The sequence below is a fragment of the Gorilla gorilla genome, chromosome 2 (genome assembly GCF_029281585.2).
Source record: "Gorilla gorilla gorilla isolate KB3781 chromosome 2, NHGRI_mGorGor1-v2.1_pri, whole genome shotgun sequence".
Taxonomy (NCBI): Eukaryota; Metazoa; Chordata; class Mammalia; order Primates; family Hominidae; genus Gorilla; species Gorilla gorilla.
This window is the reverse complement of record NC_086017.1, coordinates 34329291-34350273: the sequence shown is the minus strand read 5'-3', so window position 1 is coordinate 34350273 and position 20983 is coordinate 34329291.

The following is a 20983-nucleotide window of genomic DNA, read 5'->3' as shown; positions in this document are numbered from 1 at the left end:
CATATATATATGTATATGTATAATTAAGCATTAAAAATGATCATCCAAATTTTGACTTTGTTTAAAATAATTTCTAAATTTTAAAATGTTGGCTTAATTAAAAGTGAATGTTTTCTGACTTTCTGTGTTCAGGTACATACAAACCTTGAAGCTTTTCAGACTCTAATTTTTGTTTCTTTTCAGGACATAACATTGCTATAAAAATAAACAAATTACATGAGCACCATGAGCTGCTATTTAATTTCAAAAACTCCAAAATCCAAAGTTAGTTCGCTTATAACACACTCTCTCCATAATAAAACTTAAATCTGGAGCATTTTAAGTAATAAATTTATGTATAGTGTGGGTGAGCTGATGACACCACAAAACCTTTACTTTTTCCCTTCATAAATGTGCTGCTGTATTGGCCCACATACAAAACTCTTTTAGGCCACCTTAATTTTCAAAGGAGAGGAAAATTGCAAGTTGCAAAAATAAACTCTGTCACATAAAACTTTCCATTTCTAGCCCCCCGAGCAATTGAAGGAGTGAAAATGTGCCCTGATACCCCTTCCTTCCTTTTGCTTTAGGTGGTTCCAGCTAGAGTTACTGATACTGAAATTTAAATACAATTGCTACCTTAGCATGCCAGCCAGTCTGTTAGAAGTTGCGTTCTGTTACTCTGCTGGCCCCAAAAAGGGGCTAGTGTCTCTCACAGTCAAGCATTGTTAAATACAGAAAGCTTTTGAAAATGGAGATTTTTAAAACAGATTTAAGGTGATTTAATCACCTCCCTCCTCCAATTCTTTCAGCCTCTCTCCTCTCAGCATCTCCAAAGGGAGGTTTGGCAAAGGAGGAAGAAATAACAGTTCTTTGGTTCTTTGCAAAAGAGGGAAAGATACTTGTGAGGTATTGTCTCTGCTTCCCTGTCCAGGCCAATTCTCTAGCTTAGAAAAGAATTCTGACCCCTCAGACAAAGAGCATTTTAAGTATGAGTTCTGACTCTCCATTTGCTGTTCGGCTTTGTGCAAGTTTTTTTTAACCTTGCCAAACTTCCGTTTTACCATCTGTAAAATGGGAGTGATATTTCTTACTTTATAGGGTTGCTGTGAGGATTAAGTGGGGAAAAAAATGTATGTGAAGCCTTTAGCACATAATAAGCACTAATAAATATTTGCTATTGTGACTACAGCATTTGGGACAACAAGATGATGTGGCTCATGCTGCTGGCTGTGCACTGAGGCTCCGTTCCCTTCTCTTCCTTGTCATACAGTTAGGTTGTATACCCCAGGCTTTCTCACGGGGAGGTAGGGCCACAAGGCTGAGTTCTAGCCAAGAGAAGGTGAACAAAAATTATGTGTGCCACTTTTAGCTCAAAGCTTTCAAGCAGATGCTTCCTTGACCCTACTTTCCCTCTTCTACCTAGATGCAAAAGATTATGTCAAAGGGATAGTGGAGCCACAGATAAGAAAAGCCAGAGTCCTAGAGTAACAACATGAAGGAGAATAGCCACCACTACACCCCTACCAAGAAAAACTATCATTGACTATTCTTTGTGCCATTATTTATCTTGGGGTCTATTTGTTACACAGCTACCTTGCCTAATTGAAACAGCTGGTAAGGAGACAGAATTCACATTTAAAATACTGTTGGTCTGGTAGGGCAGTGGTTCTCACTGTAAAACAAATGAGAAATGTTCAATTGCTTGAAAGTCTAGCTTAGCCTTGCTCTTTCACATCTCCATTTAGTTTCTGTCTTGAGCTGAATTTTCTTTTACCAATACTGTTCACTCTGCACAGCTCCCACATATATGTGTAACCCTTCTGTCTCCTGGACCTAACTTTTGTTAACACAGCCAAAAGAGGGTGTGATTTGGGATCGGGGGCTGGGGAGGGTAGGAGTGCTTTATTTAAATCCCAAAGGAAAATGAAAGCAAAATAGGAGTACAGATTTCTAATTTTAAGAACCCTAATAAAAGTACTTATGCATTTTACCGAGCATGAAAGCCCTGTAAACACAGAATTTGGATTCTTTCCTGTTTGGTTCCTGGTTGTGAGTGGCAGGTGCCATCGTGTTTCATTCTGCCTGAGAGCAGTCTACCTAAATATATAGCTCTGCTCAAAGAGAAGTACTTGTAGGGAATATACTTCAATACACTTCACAGTTCAATCCTCCCCCTCCTCACTGGTCTGGGCACTCAGGACCTATCTCCACCTTGGAGGGTAAACCTAGTTTAGAGTTCATGTGTGAATCACTGGTGATTAAATGCCTTGAGCCCCAGTAAAGGATGTGGCCCTTCCCAGCTTCGATAATAAGCTTTACCCACTTTCTGAGGTGTTCTATGACTCAGACCACATTCCTAAGTCAGAGATTGTTAACACTACCAATGTACAGTATCAGTAAGGTTATGTCCCATGAGTAAATACATCTAGCTAAGGGCATTGCTAAAAATAGCCCCATAATATAGGTGAGGAACAACTAATCAAGCTTTACCTAAAACATGTAGGAATCCACAAAGCGGCCCACTCTTCTTTTCCAGCTCCTTTATCCAAATTTCAGGTGTTGTTGGCCATTAAACAAAAACTGTCAATGGGGAATTGTCAGTTTGACTACTGGTTAATTCATAACCTAGAGTATCAACAATTTAGCAACCACAGATTTTAAGTGAAGTGAAGGAACCCAAAGTGCATAGTATTTCTGCACAGTGTTATCAATGGCAATGCTAAACCAGGGTTGCTTTATCAGTATAAAACACTTTGGAACAAAAACAACAGCAAAATCTGAGTTTCATTACCCAAGGTAAATCATCCTTTACTCTTAAGTCTTTTAGAAGATAGTTAAGACTTCCCAAATGTATATATGGTAGATTCAAACCACTCCTAAGCACATGCATATCTGTGCCAATGATTTCAAGGTAGGAGAGGGGGCTCAGTAAGCCACGAACAGAAAGCACAGATTTGAAGGCAGTTTTTGATACATTAAGTTATTGCCCAAGACCAATCTGAAAGCAGACTTAGGCTTTAGCACATTCCTAGCAATGACAAACTAAGATTACAACTTTGCTAAAAAGGGTCGTTTTTAAATGTTCTATTAACATACAGAAATGAAAACCCTGAAATTTCATAACCAACAATATGTAGGAAGCCATTATCTGAAGTGTAAGCAACTGCATAGTGCTATTTTAATTATTCATTGCAGGGAAACTGTGATTGTGTCTTCGCCAGTATTTTATTAGAATGTCAATTCAATTGAATTACATCCCATGGGAAAGATTAGCATGGATTTTAGTATGGATGTGTGAAAGTGTTGCTGTGCCCAGGCCAACTTTTAAAAGTTGTGTGCTAATGAGAGTGAAAATGGAAAGAGAAGTGTGAGTTTCTCTGGTCCAAGAAATCCTGCAGCCATTCTTTCCTCCATTCCACTGTAATCCTCACTACATTTGCAAATGGTACAAACTGAACACAAAGCCTGCCAGACATCAACACTGCACTTTGAGCATTATGAGAGGATCAAAGGGATTTAGGATGAGGAAATGTATGTTCAGACATCTATTCCTCAGCTTAAAACAGGCAGGGAATTAAATATTGAACCATAGAGCGAATGGAAATTTATTTGAATCAAATTTTTAAATCTCACGCCCCCCCCCCCCCCCACACACACACACACACAAAGGAACTTCAGGATCTGCGGTCACCTATGATAACATCCACATTTTACGAAAGAAACAGAGTCAGGAAAATAGGGTCACTTGACTAGCAAATTAGTGGCAGAGCAAATTTGCTAAGGTCAGTTCACTACCCTTCTTTTTATATTGCTATTACTATAGTTTCTGGACAGTGCTTCAACACTTCCCATTTTGTCTTTTATTGACTTTTTTAAAAAAACTTATAATTAAGGGGAAATTCTGAGTATATGATACACGTGTTTCTTTGACCAAGTAAAAATAGGACCAAGTAAAGGACATGGGTAAAAATCGAAGAGATGCAGTATTGGCGAAATCTCTATTTTCCCCCCAGGGCAAGCAATGTTTATGGATTGCTAGTCTTGGAACATGACTGCGAGCTGCTGCTTCTGTGGCCCTCCACTTTCTGCAGTTTCCTTCCTTTTTAGTCCTTGGTGTTTCCAGAAGTTATCACCACCTGCCCAGATGAAAATTAAAATCACTTCAGGACACTCAAAATAGGATGTCTTCCTCTGTGAAATGATCGAGAAATTCAATGGCCATTTGGTGATGCCTTCACAATTAAATCTCACAGCAGAACCCACTATCCTTTTGGACAATCTGACCTTTGTACTATCCTCTCACTCAGACCCTAGGAAAGGGGAGGATTTACCAGCCCTGTGGGTGGGGGTGGAACCTGGGATGTGCTGCTGTTACGGACCCTGGGCTCAGCAACGTACCCTCCACTTCCCTTCCCCCCACGCCTCCGCCCAACACACACGCACACACAGTCCAGCCTCCCACCGGACACCTAACCTCAGTCCCCCCCTGCAGCGCCAGGAGGAATAAGTCAGGAGGTAAGAGTCCGCCCACCGTGGAGCCTGTAAGGCTCTGGTCGCCCCCTCCAGCGCTGGGCAGTGCAAAGGTCTGGTGACTGCGTAAATGGTGGGTGCAAGGCGGGGGTCTTGGGGACAGGAGCCGCTAGCCAGCCGGGCCGGGCACGCCACTGATGAGGTTAGGCCTATTGAAAATATCAAATCGCCTGCGCCAGGATAGACGCCACACATGCATTCAATGTCAAGGGCATTGGAGCAAAACTTGGAGACGCAGGACTCGGAGTGTCTCTTCCCTCAGTGCCGGGTCTGAGCTCGCGGGGGAATCTCCTACTCCCTTCCCGACCAGGCGCCGGCCTCGTGGGGCCCCCACTCTGTCGACCTCGGTCTCACCCGCTCCTCGCCCGCCCGCTCAAGGTCCCCCGGGCCCGCCGCCTGCGGCCCGCCCTTCCTCCGCCGCCGGGTCACTCCGGGACAGGCGCCCTCCCCCCGCTCTCCCCGCGGCGGGAGCCCAAGGCTCCAGCGGCTGCGGCGGCGGAGCCCCGTGCCAGTGCCGGGCTTTGAACTCCCGCGCGACACTGGAACCCACCCCCAACCCTCGCGTCCCGGCTCCGGGCTCCCGGCGACCGGCGGCCGCGGCCACGGTGGACCCGGGGCTCGGTGAAGCCCCTGGCCGTGCCCCGGGTGGCCGAGTAAAGGGCGCCACGGTGAGGAGACGGACGGCCGGCGCCCACGGCTTGGAGGGGCTGCCTTAGGCTGCAGGACTGAGACTCGAGCTGCTCGCTCGGGCTTTACACCTTCGGTGTTTCTTGCTCTGAAGCTCCCTGAGCCCAGCCCCGGCTCTGCGAGCCGGCTGAGAGCGCTGGGCGGCCCCTTCCGGGTCTCGGGACTCGAGTCTCCTCCGCTGCGGGTTAGGCAGCCCGGTGAGCGCTCGCTGGCCTGGCAGTGCGTCGCAAGAACAGGGAGGGTGGGGCCGCGCACATCTCTGCAGGAGTGAGTTCCTAACTCTGGGGCTCCAAGCTCCCAGCAAGTCTTACTTAATGGAAATGTTACTGAGACCGGCTACACTGTCCTGGGGAAAACCTCATGCAATTGTTGTAATGTATATTTTATTGCCGTATCAAAGGTGCCTGGTGCACAGCTAGATGCTTGTTCACGAACTTCACATACCTGTTTAACTAGCAGTCACACCAAGCAACAGAACATGACCTGCACTCTCAATGCCCCCTCAGCTCTTTCCACCAATCGGGGCAATCCCTACCCTGCCTTCCAACACCAGGACTAGTTTTGCCTGTTTTTGTACTTTATGTAAATAGAATCATAGAGAATGTGCTCTTTTGTGTCTGGTTTGTTTTCACTCAATAGCATGTTAGTGAGATTCATCCATGCTTTTGCCTATGGTTGAAGATGGTTGTTTCTCATTGCTGTACACAGTATTTCTTTGTATGAATATACTACAATTAGTTTATTCATTCTATTTTAATGAAGATATAGGTAGCTTCCAGTTTTGTGGTTGTTACAAAAAATGCTACTGTGAACATTCTGGTACATGCCTTTTGGTGGACATTTTTGCATTTCTGTGGATAAATGACTAGGAATGGAATTGCTGAATCTTTTTTTTTTTTTTTTTTTTTTTTTGAGACGGAGTCTCGCTCTGTCGCCCAGGCTGGAGTGCAGTGGCGCGATCTCGGCTCACTGCAAGCTCCGCCTCCCGGGTTCACGCCATTCTCCTGCCTCAGCCTCCCGCGTAGCTGGGACTACAGGCGCCCGCCACCACGCCCGGCTAATTTTTTGTATTTTTTAGTAGAGACGGGGTTTCACTGTGTTAGCCAGGATGGTCTCGATCTCCTGACCTCGTGATCCGCCCGCCTCGGCCTCCCAAAGTGCTGGGATTACAGGCGTGAGCCACCGCGCCCGGCCGGAATTGCTGAATCTTAAGAAGGCATTTGCTCGGCTTTGGTAGACATGGCCAACAGGTTTCCAAACGACTGCACCTGCTTACCACATATCAACAATGTATTCGAATCCAGTGACTCCAAGACCAAGTATTGATTGAGGACCTACTGTGTAGCTGGGAAAGAGCAGGGAGCAGGACACACTGAGCCCCTACCCTCAGGAGTTCCAACAGGAGACAGACTATACACACCTCAGCAAACACCCAGACAAACTACTGCCTAGTGGAGGTAAATGCTGGGAAAATAGTAGAACTGGGCCATGAGATGGAGAAGGGCACTTAAAATGGGCTGGTTGGAGAAGGCTTCTGTGAAGAGACAACTGAGTCTAGACCTCAAAGACAAGAAGGAACTCTGGATAAAGACAGGGCATAGGCAGGAAGTCACCCCAATCTCTCCTGCCTTTTTTTGCCTCCGGGAAAATCCCAGGAAGCCTCTGGCCAGAGCACCCACCTCTCCCAGCCTCTGAACTCCCAGACACTTCTTCCCAATATCTCCACCTTCTGTTGTATGGTTAGTGCCCGTTATGCTTTATGCCCGCACTCCACATTTTGCCAAGTACTTTACCACTTGAACCAATATTTCTCACTTCTAGTTATTGGTGAGGTAGCCTGGTGTTAGATACACGGTGAGTCCCTACAAAGGAAACAGACAACATGAAAACATTAACATGCCCAAGGCCAAAAGGCGAGTCAGCGAAAGATCAAAGGAGGCTCTGGACAGTCCACACCACCCTCTAGGCACTGTGCTGAGGACTTTTATACAGTGTCCCTTTCATTGCCACAGCAAACCCGCAAAGTGGGCATCATTATCTCCATTTAACACCTAAGGAAACTAAGACAAGGGAGATTACCCAACAAACCTGAAGTCACATAGTTAACAGTCGGGGAAGTCCAGACGCAAACCCAGAATTGTCTAACTTTGAAACCCGGTCTCAGGTCAGGTTTCCTAGAAGCAGAATCTGTGACCAAGATTCATGCTGAGGCGATTTTCGTCAGGAGTGCTTTTAGGAGAAGAGTGGCGGGGAGCAGAATTGGGCAGGCGAGAAGGTGAGAAAGACTGTCATCCCTACTGGAGACTGGCTTTAGTCTGTCCCACTAGGAACATGAACTACATCACAGAGTTAGTTTCACTTTGAAGCAAAGGGGGAGGCTTTTGTAGCTATTGTCATGCAGCCCTGGCAGTTCTCCAGAGAAGGGAACATCTTCAAGTCCTTAGCAACCAACACACCACAGAAGGCGAGGGAAGTACCAGATCAGTGAAGGGGCTCCAGCTGGGAACCAACAGCACCCGCTGTGCCCAGTCTCAGCTTGTCTTTGCCCCAGGTTCCCTTGGGATACCCAGGATGCCCAGATCACTCCCTGCTCCAATCACTGCAGTCTTCCCACCTATCTGGGTTCGTGAACTTCTCCTACACCAGGGGTTCTGTAGGAAGGGCTTGTTAAAACTCAGATTGCTGGGCCCCACCCCCAGAATTTACAATTTAATAGGGCTGAGTGGGATCTGATGATTTTCATTTCCAACAACCAGGTGATACCTTGCTGCTTGTCTGGGGTGCACTCTTTGAGACCCACTGTTCTGCAGCATCATTTTAGGGCATTACACCTCTGACATCTAAGCCAGACTAATCTGTCAATGATCCCTTATTTTAACTAGGTTATCTGGACAACATACTTCCCCAAATAGCTACTCTTCTGGTGGTAATATGAGACTCAGTAGCAGATAACTTGGATATGAAAGTCTTCATGGCACCCTCTTGGTGATGCCAATGATTCAATCCAACCAAAAAGAAAACTGGGAACTCTAAGCGTTAAAGGAAAGGCTTGAGGCAAAATACTGAATTAGCCAAAATTTCACCATCACGTCCTGAGACTCTTATTCTACCTTATGTGTCTCCTTTTTCTAGATTCCACTCATGGGCCTGGAACATTTTATGCTGAAACTGTCTCATACCTGTTCACAAGTGATTTGAGCCCATCTCCTCCAAATGGACATTAAAATCAGCCAAGGTGGAAATATTTACAGCATGAGAATCAGCAAATTCTAAAAAACAGGAATCTTTACTTCCAGAGAGCTAGTTACTAAACTTTTACCACGTACCACTGCATCAACAGACCCTTAAAAGCTGTTTGAAAAAAGATTAACAAACTCACACCAATGTATAGTTGACAATAAAATTTAATACTTCTGTGTGCCAAACACATACCTATTATGTGCCAGCACTATGCTGAGTGCTTTCTCATGTTTTTCTTTTATTTTCACAATAACCTACTGAGGTGTTTTTATCCTAAGAAGAGAAAAATGAGACTCTCAGAAGTTACCTGACTTTCCCAAGTTCACACAACCAGTTATCGAGGCTACACCAGCTTTCCAAGCCACATTGACTAATGCCAAAAATCTAGGTTCTTTCTACTGCTGCATTCCTACTTACTTGTAGTTTGAGAGACTAAGGAGACTAAGTCTTAAACCAAAGAAATGATTTTTTTTAATGCAGCAGTTCGCAAATGCTTCGGTCTCAAGACCCTTTCATATTCTCAAAAAGTATTGAAGACCCCAAAGAGCTTTGATTCTGAGGATTATAAATAGGATATATAAATAGCATCAATAAATAGGATATTACAAATAGCAATAGTATTAGAATGGAAAATGAGTAATGTTTAAAATATTTTTACTAATCATTTAAAAGTAGCAATGATAAATCTTTATGTGTTAATGTAAAGAACATGTTTTTTAAAAAAACAACTATATTTTCCAAAACAAGAAACTATTTAGTGAACAAAAGGCATTATTTTACATTTTTGCAAAACGTTTAAATGTCATTTCTTGCTAATAGAACATCACAGACTGGGTAATTTTAAAAGAAAATAAATTTATTTCACTCATAGTTCTAGAGGCTGGGAAGTCCAGGATCAAGGGGCTGTATCTGTAGGGCCTTCTTGCTACATCATAACATGACCGAAGGACAAGGAAGCATGTGACGCAGAGAGAAAAATGGAAACCAAACTTCATCCTTTTATCAGGAGCCCACTCCTGAGATAAATATCCAACTCCTGCAATAAGGGTATTAATCTACTACTTAAAGGGCCCATGTCCCAATTAATTTATCCAATTAAATTTCAACATGATTTTTGGAGTGAGCATTCAAACCATAGCGTTTAGTTTAATAGTACAGCTGGAGTCCCGTAACTGCTTCTGCATTCAATCTGCTGCAGTATGTTGTTTGAGTTGAAGTATGTGAAGAAAATATGACCATATCCAGCTTGGAAAGGCAGGATCTCACGGACCCCCAGAAATGGTCTTGAGGACCACCAGGGGTCTTGTAATCACTTTGGTGACTGCTGATCTAATTATTAGACGTCAGGCTCAGGACAGTGATGGGAAGACAGCAGGCTTCAAACTTTAGTCCATCCAATCTTAGGAGTTAAGATTATTTAGTATTTGACTAAGCTAATGAGCTAAATGGCTATTTTATAAGGTAAACATAAAAGTTCTCTCTCTCTCTCTCTCTCCTCCCCTTCTCTCTTTCCTCCTCTCTTTCTGTCTTTTAAATCCCAGTCACTGCCCACCGATTTTCCAAATCCCAACAATGGCATTTGCAATACCATTTATTCATTCAGCAAATGTTTATTAAGCATCTAATATGTACCAGACAGCATACTAGACACTAAGGATATAAAAGTATGTAAAACATCCACAATGACTGCCTCTTTGGGGCTTACAGTTTACTGGGAGAGACAGGCTATGACACATGCAGAAATGTGCGGTGCTATAAGAAGATAATGAGAGATTTTCTGCAGGAGGAAGTCTTTCCTGAGGAAGTGCTAAGGGGAGGCCTGAGGATTCCTAGAAGTGAATTCAGAAGAGGTGGGAAGGAAATGGGGAGCTCATATGGTAAGACTAAAAATGATGTGAAATAAGACCCATAGCCTATGTCAAGGATTTGGCTCCTAAAAAAAACAAAAATCAAGTTTTTAATGGAAAAGGATGTGATGTGATGAGACCATTTAGAAGGCTTTTGAGTAGCCTAGGCAACACAAGGTCTAGAGAAGCTTCAGCTCACATGGGTGGAGGGAGATTAAGACAAGTGCACAGATTTGAGAGATGTCAGAAGGTAAAACTGATAGACATCAATGCTGAGTTGGATATGGGGAAGGAGAAGGTATCAGGGATACCTCCCAGATTGCTTCAAACATCTATTGAACACCCACTATGTGTCAGTCACTGCACAAGGATCTGCTGTCACAGCCAAATAGGAAATGGAATTAGGTTTGACTAGAAGTAATAGAAAAATAAAAACTATTCATTTCTTAAATGAAATAGGCCTTTCTTTTTTTTATCTTCTCTCATTTAAAAGTCTATAAGCCCAAGTTCCAGGATCCTCCTTCATGAAATTTAGGATCCTCTGACTTTGTTGCTCCCCAAGGCTGGACCTGCATTCCCAAGGCCCCCCAAGATGGTTTCTCCAGGTCCAGCCATTGTACAAATGTTCAGCCATCATGAAGAGGAGGGTGAAAAATAAAGGACAAAGCATAAAGGAACTTCCCAGATGCAACCACACAACACTTCTTTATATGTCCATTGCTCAGAATTCATCCGGTAGCCCCAAAGATGCTGAAGGGATGCTAGGGAGCACAGACTTCATTCTGGGGAGCCATATGTCCAGCTAGAAATTTTACTGCCAAGGAAGAAGAGGAAAAATATAATGAGGGACAATATAGTTTTCACAAACACAGAATTAGACACAGGTGCTCCACTTTCGAGGGCTTACAGCAGTCTGAGGTCAATGGTTCCCATCTTGTGTATCTCAGTTTTCTTCAACTGTCAAACAAGAGTTCCTACTAGGTAACTTCTGTAATTTCTTCCCACTCTAGAGTACTGTGAATCTCTACACATCCATGAGGGATTGTATAACTGTCCATTTTTCAAAAGTGCTGATTGTATTTGATTTATTATAAATGAATACATTTTGCTGAAGACCAATTTTCCTGCAGTGATTCTTTTTGCTAAAGTTGGCTTAACTGGAATCAGTAGAAAGTGATGCTTTTGCTGACTCTTTGTGCATCTGATGCCTTTGCTTTGTGAAAAATCAAATATTAATATAATGGAAAAACGTAAACTTTTTATAGTTATTTGAATTAACCGTGTGGTCTGAACAATGTTAGAAAGAAGTATCACTGCTTTTCAGAAAACATAAAAAACAAACACTTCTTCAATAAAAAACAAATAATCCTCAATTACAACATGTTTAATGGTAAACAAAAAAATAAGGAATTATTTAACTTATTATTCCCTTCTCCCTAAATCTATCTGATTTGAAACGGTTGGAGTAAAGGACAGATCACCTGTTTTGGTTTCGTTTGTCTGTTTGCTGTGATACTGTTTATTGTCAGTGTTGTTTCAGTTAACTCCAGATTTAGATTGAATTTCCCCAAGGTGCCGGAGAAAGCAGATAACCCATAACAGTATTGGTTACCCACAGGAAAAGAACTTGGATTTATAATTTGCTAGGATTAGACCACAAAGTAGATAATTTATAATTCAGTTTGTCCAATCCTGACTTTTGTCACTAGACTCTTCTTAAATCTAGCTAGCCTTACACACACACAAAATGGCCACATAACATTGACTCTGATTCCAATTTTTTATTGAATTAATTTAATTAGTATTAAGGCATGGTGATAGTTCTCATTTCATTTTGTATGCAAAACTTTCCTGATTTGATCTGATGCAATTGAATACTTTAAGGGACTATAGTCATAGGATTCTGTTTTCCATAAATGAGTAATTAATTTTGTTCAAAATATCTTAAATATTACTAAGCATATTAAAAGAAGGCATTGAATATATAAACTTTATGAAAGCACTGCTTAAATCATGAAACATATTTCTTGTTAAATTAATTTAAATAACAAATTTAGCAAACAAGTTTATTTAGAGGTATTTTCTCCTCCAATATAGTGACTCAAAAACTAGCAAGAAAATATATTTTAAAATTACCTTTCCTTACTGTTTTCAAGCTAAAATTCATGCACAAAGGTTTTAGTATGTATATATGTGTCTGTATATGTAAATAAACATCTATTTTCCTGTGTGAAGTTATTGCCCTGCAAGAAAACATGATTTATATCAATTTGGATGACTTGAAATATCTTTTATGAGATAATTAAAATATAAACTGTTCCTAAACTGTTAACCTTCTGGTAGCTTCATAAATGTAGCAGCTGATGACATACCATAAAGTACAATTTGTCAACTTTTAAGATATGGGCTAAGCTTGCTTGTTCAGATTTGGGCATAGATAAGAAACTTGACTCAGTCTAGTTTTATAGTTGCCCAGAGATTTAAATAAGAAGAGATGATTGTCTATCACAGCTCATAATAATGCACTTAAATTTAGAGCTCCAAATACCCCCACTCCCCAGTCGGCATGCTTCTCGAGGCCTTCGGACTGAAAAACTGCAGCTGTGTTTATGTGGTAATTTAGAATCCCTATTACATATGCAAGCAACTGGGTTCCATGGCTCAATCACAATTCATTCATTTTGCTTTTTTTGTACCAAAGAAATAAAATCAGAGAACTCTATAGCATTATGGCCAGCCCCGAAAAATCACAAAAATCAGGAGTTTGAAAATGATAGCCCCACAAAACCCACAAATCGTTTCTATTTGCCATTAAAGTTCACAACAGAAATTCCAGATATATGTAGTTAAGGTGTGTTATTCAGTTCAGCAAACATTTAGTAAGACAAGAAAACATGTAGCCATAGTAGAATAAATTAAAACATGAATAAGGAAAGGCCTTTACTTTGAGGATATTGAAGCCTAAAAGAAGATATTTAGAATCAAGCACCACGTGTCTGTTTGTGAGCATGAGAGAGTTTGTGTGTGTGTGTGTGTCTGTGTGTGTGTATGTGTGTGTGCATGCTTTATGGAGAACACCAATAAATGAACTGAGTTTGTTCCCAGATATGAATAAAATTCTTGAATACTTTTCTTTGGGAATGTTACAAATCTGTGCAGTCATATTATTTATGATTCACATAGCAAAGATTTTTAAAGTGTTTGTTTATTGTCTAGATCCACAGTGACCCTAGCAAAAGTATCTGTAGTTCATCTTGTTAACATATACTAGCCAGAGTCTGAAAAGTTATGTAGAAATTGGCTTTTGTGCAAATGGTAGACTATTTTCATGATGCTTAATAGCTAACTCAAATTCAAATTTTAAAGTCATATTCTAATTCAGATTTTTTTTATAGATCTGGGCTTTTCTGATATTGTTTTTACTTATTGAATGTGTGTGTCTATAGTGTGAGGGGGAAGTACCAGCATCTTATAAGGAAAATCATTTTACTCTAGAACATTCAACACTTTTTAAAGGTGCTGTAGAGAAGCGGAACTTTTATAATCATTTTGGAACATAACATAGACTCCTTCTAATTTACTCGTGGGTTGCATTTCAGATGTTAAGTTGATTGGTATGCAAAAGTTGCTACTGGAAATAACCTCTTACATGTTAAGTTTTCAAGAAAGCACACAAAAGCAATTCATTAATCTAAGATATGGCTCTGTCATAACTGTTCCTAACTACGTTTTTTCCCTCTAACTTTTGAGCACTCCTGAAGTGGGGAATCAACAGCCCTCTTGTCTTTTCAACTCAGTAGGCAAGGACTTTACAACATCAAAGTCACAATGATTGCTAAACCAGGGCTCCTGAGGTGATGGGAAAGGGGCTGGGAAGGACAGCTGAAGGGTAGGACAACTGAGCTATAAGGGATGAGATGATGGGATGGAAGGCAAGGGGCCTTTTGCTTTCTTTTCTAAGCAGTTATGGAAAAGAACTGCTATTACTGAGATTGATAAATGGAAAATAAACATCAAGCAGTATGACTTCATCTTTTTTTTTTTTTTTTTTTTTTTTTTTTTTTTTTTTTTTTTTTTAGACAGGGTGTCACTCTGTCGCCCAGGCTGGAGTGCAGTGACATGATCTGGGCTCACTGCAACCTCCGTCTCCTGGGTTCAAGTGATTCTCCCCCCTCAGCCTCCCGAGTAGCTGGGACTACAGGCATGCACCACTCTGCTAATTTTTGTACTTTTTGGTAGAGATGGGGTTTCACCATGTTGGTCAGGCTGGTCTCAAACTCCTGACCTCAGGTGATCTGCCTACCTCAGCCTCCCAAAGTACTGGGATTACAGGCATGAGCCACTGCGCCTGGCCTGGCTACATCTTATAAACTTTTTGCTCTCGAAACAATTAGATAGACATATGATTGATTGATTCATTGATTGAGATGCATGATAGGAGCTTTGAAAGTGATGAAAAAAGTTAAAGATACACATGCAGGCCAGTAGATACAGGCTGATTTCAAAGTCAAATTACATGAGTTCTAAACCCTGATTCACCACTTGGAAGTTGCATGACTTACAGCAAGTATTTAAATCTGTCTGGGCCTTGGTTTCCCTATCAGAAAAAAAAGAGATAATAATAGAACTGTACTGAATTCATAGGATGTGGTAACAGAGTAAATGAGATAATCCATATAAAGTAATTAGCACAATGTCCAGAACATAGGAAGTGCTCAATAACAGCCAACAGCAGCAGCAATAACATTATTTTTATGGAACATAGTTGAAAGCTGCAGGGTTATAGAAAAAAAACATATTCAGTGGGAGGGTAACTAGATTTGTGACCTTGAATGGGTCATTCAGTTTCCTGGGATCTCATCTTCCTCGGGATATGTCTAGATAAGCCAGTGCTTCTCAAATGTCAATATGTGTGCGATCACCTGAGGATCTTGTTAAAATGAAGATTCTGATTCAGCAGGTCTGGGGTGGGACCTGAGATTCTGCACTGCTAAAGTGTTCCAGAATGAGGTTGGTACTTATGGTCTGGGTACTACACATTGAGTAGTAAAGATCCAGATAGTATCCAGTGAGTGTCTCTTTCAGCTTCAATCCAGTTTATAATTAAGACACTGGCCCATTTTTGTATATAAAGAAAGAATGAAAAATTCAGGTTCACTTTTGAGAAAAATTAATCTCATATTAACATGGGAATTTTGTCTCTAGAGCCCCAAGAGATTGGAAGAGAAGGTCAGGACTCATCTGAAGGGTCAGATAATTGGCTGCTGAGAAGGTGGACAATGGGGGATGATTCCTGATGAGGTCCTCAGGACAGAGGCATTTTAAGTTGGGAAAGTTTTTTTTTTTTTTCTTGATTCTAGAAGGCAGCATGGCATCATAGTGAAGAATGAGGGTGTGCGTGCATGTGTGAGGGGTGGAGGGGCATGTGTATGTAATCAACTATACCTGGACGGTTATCTCAACTCTGCAACGTAATGGCTGACCTTGGGCAAATTTCTTAATTTTTGTCAATTTCATTATCTCATCTATAAAATGGGAATAGCAGTACTTTGTTGGATTCTACTGACAAGTGATATAGGGCCTAAAGTACTTAGCACAAGGCTTACATGCACAGGTAAGTGGCCAGATAATGTTGTCTATTAAAATTAGCATCATCGTCATCACCATTAGCATTACATTAGGAATGCTCAAAGGCTAACCATTATAATCTTAATTCTATTTTAGCTTTGACAACAGTGGTTCTCAAACTCCAGTGTGCCCCAGAATCAACTGGATGGTTTATTAACACCGATTGCTGGGCCTCATCCTCAGAGATACTGATTCTGTAAGTAGATCTTCGGTGGGGTCTAAGAGTCTGCATTTTTAACAGGCTCTCAGGTGATATGACGCTGCTGGTCTGGGGACCACATTTTGAGAACCAACAATCTACAGAATTACTTCCTATAACTGGCATGATTATTAAGTGATGATGAATCTTTGGTAAGTAAATTTTCCACACAAGTGAAGGCTGCCTCAGATGCGACACTTTCATTTTAATTCCTTTTTGATGAAAACTTTTCTAAAATGTATCATTTTTATTCTTATATATGTGAACAAGGGGCTCTTAAATACCACTTAGCTTTTCTTTTGATTGAAGTTATCAAATAATTCCTCTTGGTTTCAGAAGGGATAAATAAGCATGGCCTTTTGACTTATGAACTTATTAACCTGAGCAGTATTTCCGGACTGTGTTCCTGAAGGGACAGTCATAGATCCTGAGAAGAGATAGTAGTGAAACTTACAAGTCAGCACGAGTTCCCTGAGAATAAGTAGGTAAAGCAAACTTTATTTCTTTTATTGTTATGACTACTAGATTGGTAAATTGGAGAAATGATATAGGCATAGATATTGGACTAGCCAGGCTTACCAGGCAATACCAAAATATGTTGAGTTGATTAATGGATGGGTGCCATCCTGGGTAGATATCACCTGTAGAGTGCCAGAGAGTTCTGTCTTTGGCTTTGTCTAATTCTTTCTCAGTTATTTGGATGAGCCAGAAGATAACCCATTCCCATTCCTCAGGGGTATGAAAACATAGACAAGAAGACCACTTGACAGACAATAAAGAAAGCGTGTGAAGGACAGCCAGAGGAGACTTTGAGGGCCCAAACAATCCAGAACTCTGATTCTCTGATAGTTATGATCACTTGATTACCTGTTATGATACTGTAGCGTAATAGCCAAAATAGGTATGTGACTGCCTTAGAGTTTCTGGTCTTTGCTGCCAGGATGACAGCAAATTAACCTTAATTTTCAAGAACACATCTCTTGCTGCTCAATCAAATTTTATCCTTTCTCGTATGTCTTCTTTCAACCTGCTCTTAGATTGCTCTTTCAGCTCTACAAGGGTCTGTGAAACCAGATAACTAGACTTGACAAGAAATATAAATGCAACAAGAGTAAGCAGACCAATGGAGAACATAAGGGACCACTTGTTTGGAGTTTGGCTCTAGAGTCTCAGAGAGTGTTTTCTCTTACATTTATGTTCCAAAGGAATGAAACGATTCAATCTTTGGCCTCCCGAGCTTTCATATGTTGGTATAAGAGACTCAACTATCTACTCAATTATCATTCACATTTCAGAGAAAATTGTACTTATTTTATTGAATGATGACTTACCAAAAGGTTGCTACAAATTAATAGAAGATGAAATACATAATGCTGTATATTCTGCTCGAATATATTCATTGTTCAATTAAATATGGTTGCAAGCACAATGTTAAGACAACTGCCTTGTATTCATGTATATACACATACCCTATAAGCCCTGCTTTCTCATTTGCTATTGCCAAGGTGATAGCTGTTAATGACAGATGGGAAAATGTTTTAAATAGAAAGGAATTTGGAGGAAACTAAAATAAATCTCACTTTACTTCATTATTCCACATCTTCTTTCCCTGAGTGGCAACATATTAATGAGGACCCTCTTAACAATACATGAGTTTTATTTGATAGGCTGTCTGATTTGCGCTTATTTCCCATAGGCAATGGGTGTGTGTAGTCAAGTCTAGGTTAGGGTCAGACAGGTTTTTCATTTATCTTTTCTAATGACCTGTAAATGTTCCACTGACTTGGGCTTTTATTTCGGAAGTAAACATTTTGCTAACTAGTCATGGGTCATGTAGGCACATTAACAACTCCCTGCTAATTTATCATCATTGCGTAGCTAACCTCCAGTAGGTAAACTAGGTCCTTTTTGCTCTCATGATTTTATGACGTTGGCAGTGGTAGTAAGTATGCATTACTTTGTCTCATCCCCAACCTGAGAAAATGAACCTTTTTACAGTCCTTTCAATCTGATCACACTATTTTAAGTGCTGATGTATTCTGAAAAGATGAATTGTTTTATGCTGCAATGTTTCCACTGAGTAATAGAGTATCATGTGGGTGAGGGAGGAAGAAGTATAGAGTTACAAATTTAAATACACTGGCTCTCTATTCAGAGACTTCCATATAAGGGAGCAAGGTGATACTATAAAATATTCAGATGTATTCTAGGGGTACTGTGTGTTTCCTAGATTATCAGTTTCCTTTGCTACATTTCTGGGGACTAACTGCCAACATAAGAATTGTAGATGATTCATAATTAGTAAATGTGCTTTTTTTTTTCTTTGCAGCAATATTTGTAAAAATAACCTTATTTTTGGTACATTTATTTCTGTCTATTGGGCAATTTGTGAGAAATATATTACTTGAAATGTCATGCTTCAGAATTTTTTTCTTTTCATCTATTTTGAGGAAAACATTAAGGTTCTGATTTGAATTGTTTTAGGATAGAAATGTATTAAGTAACATATGTTATTAATAAGCTCCATGTTTTTCTCTATTCTCTATAAGGTGCTAAAACATGCCAAACAGCAGATTCTTAATCTAGAAAATTATTTAAGCAGCGGCAACAAAATTCAAATTTTCTGACAGCGGAAGGTAGAACAGAAAGTTCTCAACTGGGGATGATTCTGGCCCCTGGGGACATTTGTGGAGACATTTTTGGTTGCCTCAACCTGAGGGGGTCAGGGGAAGTGTGTTCTACTGGTATCTAGTGGGTCGAGACCAGGGGTGCTACTCAACTTCCTGCAGTGCAAAACACAGCGCTCACAGTAAGGAATTACCCAGCCCAGAATGTCAATAGTGCTGAGACTGAGAAACCTGGGCCTACAACTGTTTTCAATACAAATACAAATGAAAATGAGGGAGGCAGTCTGAACTTTACACACGGGATCAAGATCCTTTTCAAAGGCGGAAATAAAGCAACCCTAAAGGGGGAACTCAACCTAGGGTACAAGAAGAGAGGAAACGTTTTGTTCCTTTGTGTTCCGCATGTCATTAGGAAGTACACATGCGTGGACTATTACATTACAGTGAATCATGACCATGTGTTCATTCTAAACATTGTTGTATTTGTTATTCCTAACTTTAATAAACTGTAAAATCTGAATGTAGCATCACCAAACACCATGAAATGTGTTCTCCCCTTTTCCAATAGTGCATCAACTAATGGTTAAATGTGATCGTTAACTTGACAGAGCCTATGCAATCCTTCCACATTTTATTCGGCTTAGAGATCACAGCCTCTAGAACAGAATGATAATTTAAAGCAGATGTTCTTCTAAACTATGTTTCACTCAAATCCAGCAATATGATAAAGGGAAAAAATGGGGAAACATTGATGGGGCTTCAGGATAAAGGGTTTTATATTTTTCACAATGATTTGAATGTTAGTTCTCTTGTTTTTCAGGCCACATTCTGGTGTATTCTCTCATCATTTAATTACATGTTACCTGTTGCTTTAGTCTATCCTTTCTGATTTACTCCAAGTTTCTATTTCATTTATATAAGTGTGTGTATGTGTGTGTGTTTGTTTGTGTATTTATATATGTGTGTATGTATAATGTATATGTATACATGTGTGTATATATACACATTATAATGCATATGTATACGTGTGTATATATACACATTATATATAATGTATATGTATACATGTGTGTATATATACATTATATATAATGTATATATATACATAATCATATATTAATCATTAATATATATCATGTATATGGACAATATATAAATGATATATTGTTAATATATATACCAAATATATAATAATATATTCTATTCATACCTTGACTCCTAACTGAAATGTTACTTTCTCAGAGAGGCCTTCCATGACTATTTCATGTAAATTAAATACCTTCATACATTACCTTATCTATCACATTCTTTTTTCCTCCATTTATATATATATATATAAAATATATGTACATATGTATCTTTATATGTCTCTTGATATACTTTTTTTTTTAGACAGAGTCTCACTCTGTTGCCCAGGCTGTCTTGATATACGTTTAGTTGTATTTCTATCTCATTTGACTCAAAGGCCCACAAAGGAAGAGATAATTTTGCTTTCTTTACCATGACATTTTCAGACCCTGGCATCTGACACTTTGCCCTCAATAAACGTTGTGTGGGTGAGATAAAAGCTACCCACTCAAGGTGTATTGTCTGTCAACTGTACTGAGATTATCAAAGCATGTGTCCTTCCCTTTTCTGTGATAAGGTGACTACTCCCTGCACAATTGTTCTATGCACATATACACTGTATAATTTGGCCGCAGTCTATTTTTCCCTATGTTTGTGACATCAAATGAAGGTAAGCCCCAACTTGTCAGTATGTGACATCATTTTTCCATGATGTCATGACCTCTTGGCATCATGCTCTTAACATTATAGTCATTGCTGAAACCCTACTCTGAATGTAATGGTAAATGGTCTGTACAAGAACTTTGAGATTTGGGTCCTGGCCCTAAGTGTAGCATTTGCAAACTGCAGGACCTTTAACAAATCTAACTTGGTAAAATTTGATAAAATGAAAAATAGAATTTCTGCCCTGAAAGCCTTCTAGGTCATCTGCTCCTGTCACCTAGATAGAAATTTAGATGCTGCATTGATACTCATGTTCTGCATTATATTTTGTTTCTGATGGGCTGTATCAATGCTGCAGTGGCAAATCATTAATTCAGCTCAAAATCCTTTTTGAGGGCCACCATTACGCCAGGTACTATTTTGAAGAGTGTTAGGGATACCTTAATGAACAAGTCTTTATCCTCTAATATAGTCTTTAATATAGCGACTCTACATACCCTCTCACAATTAAG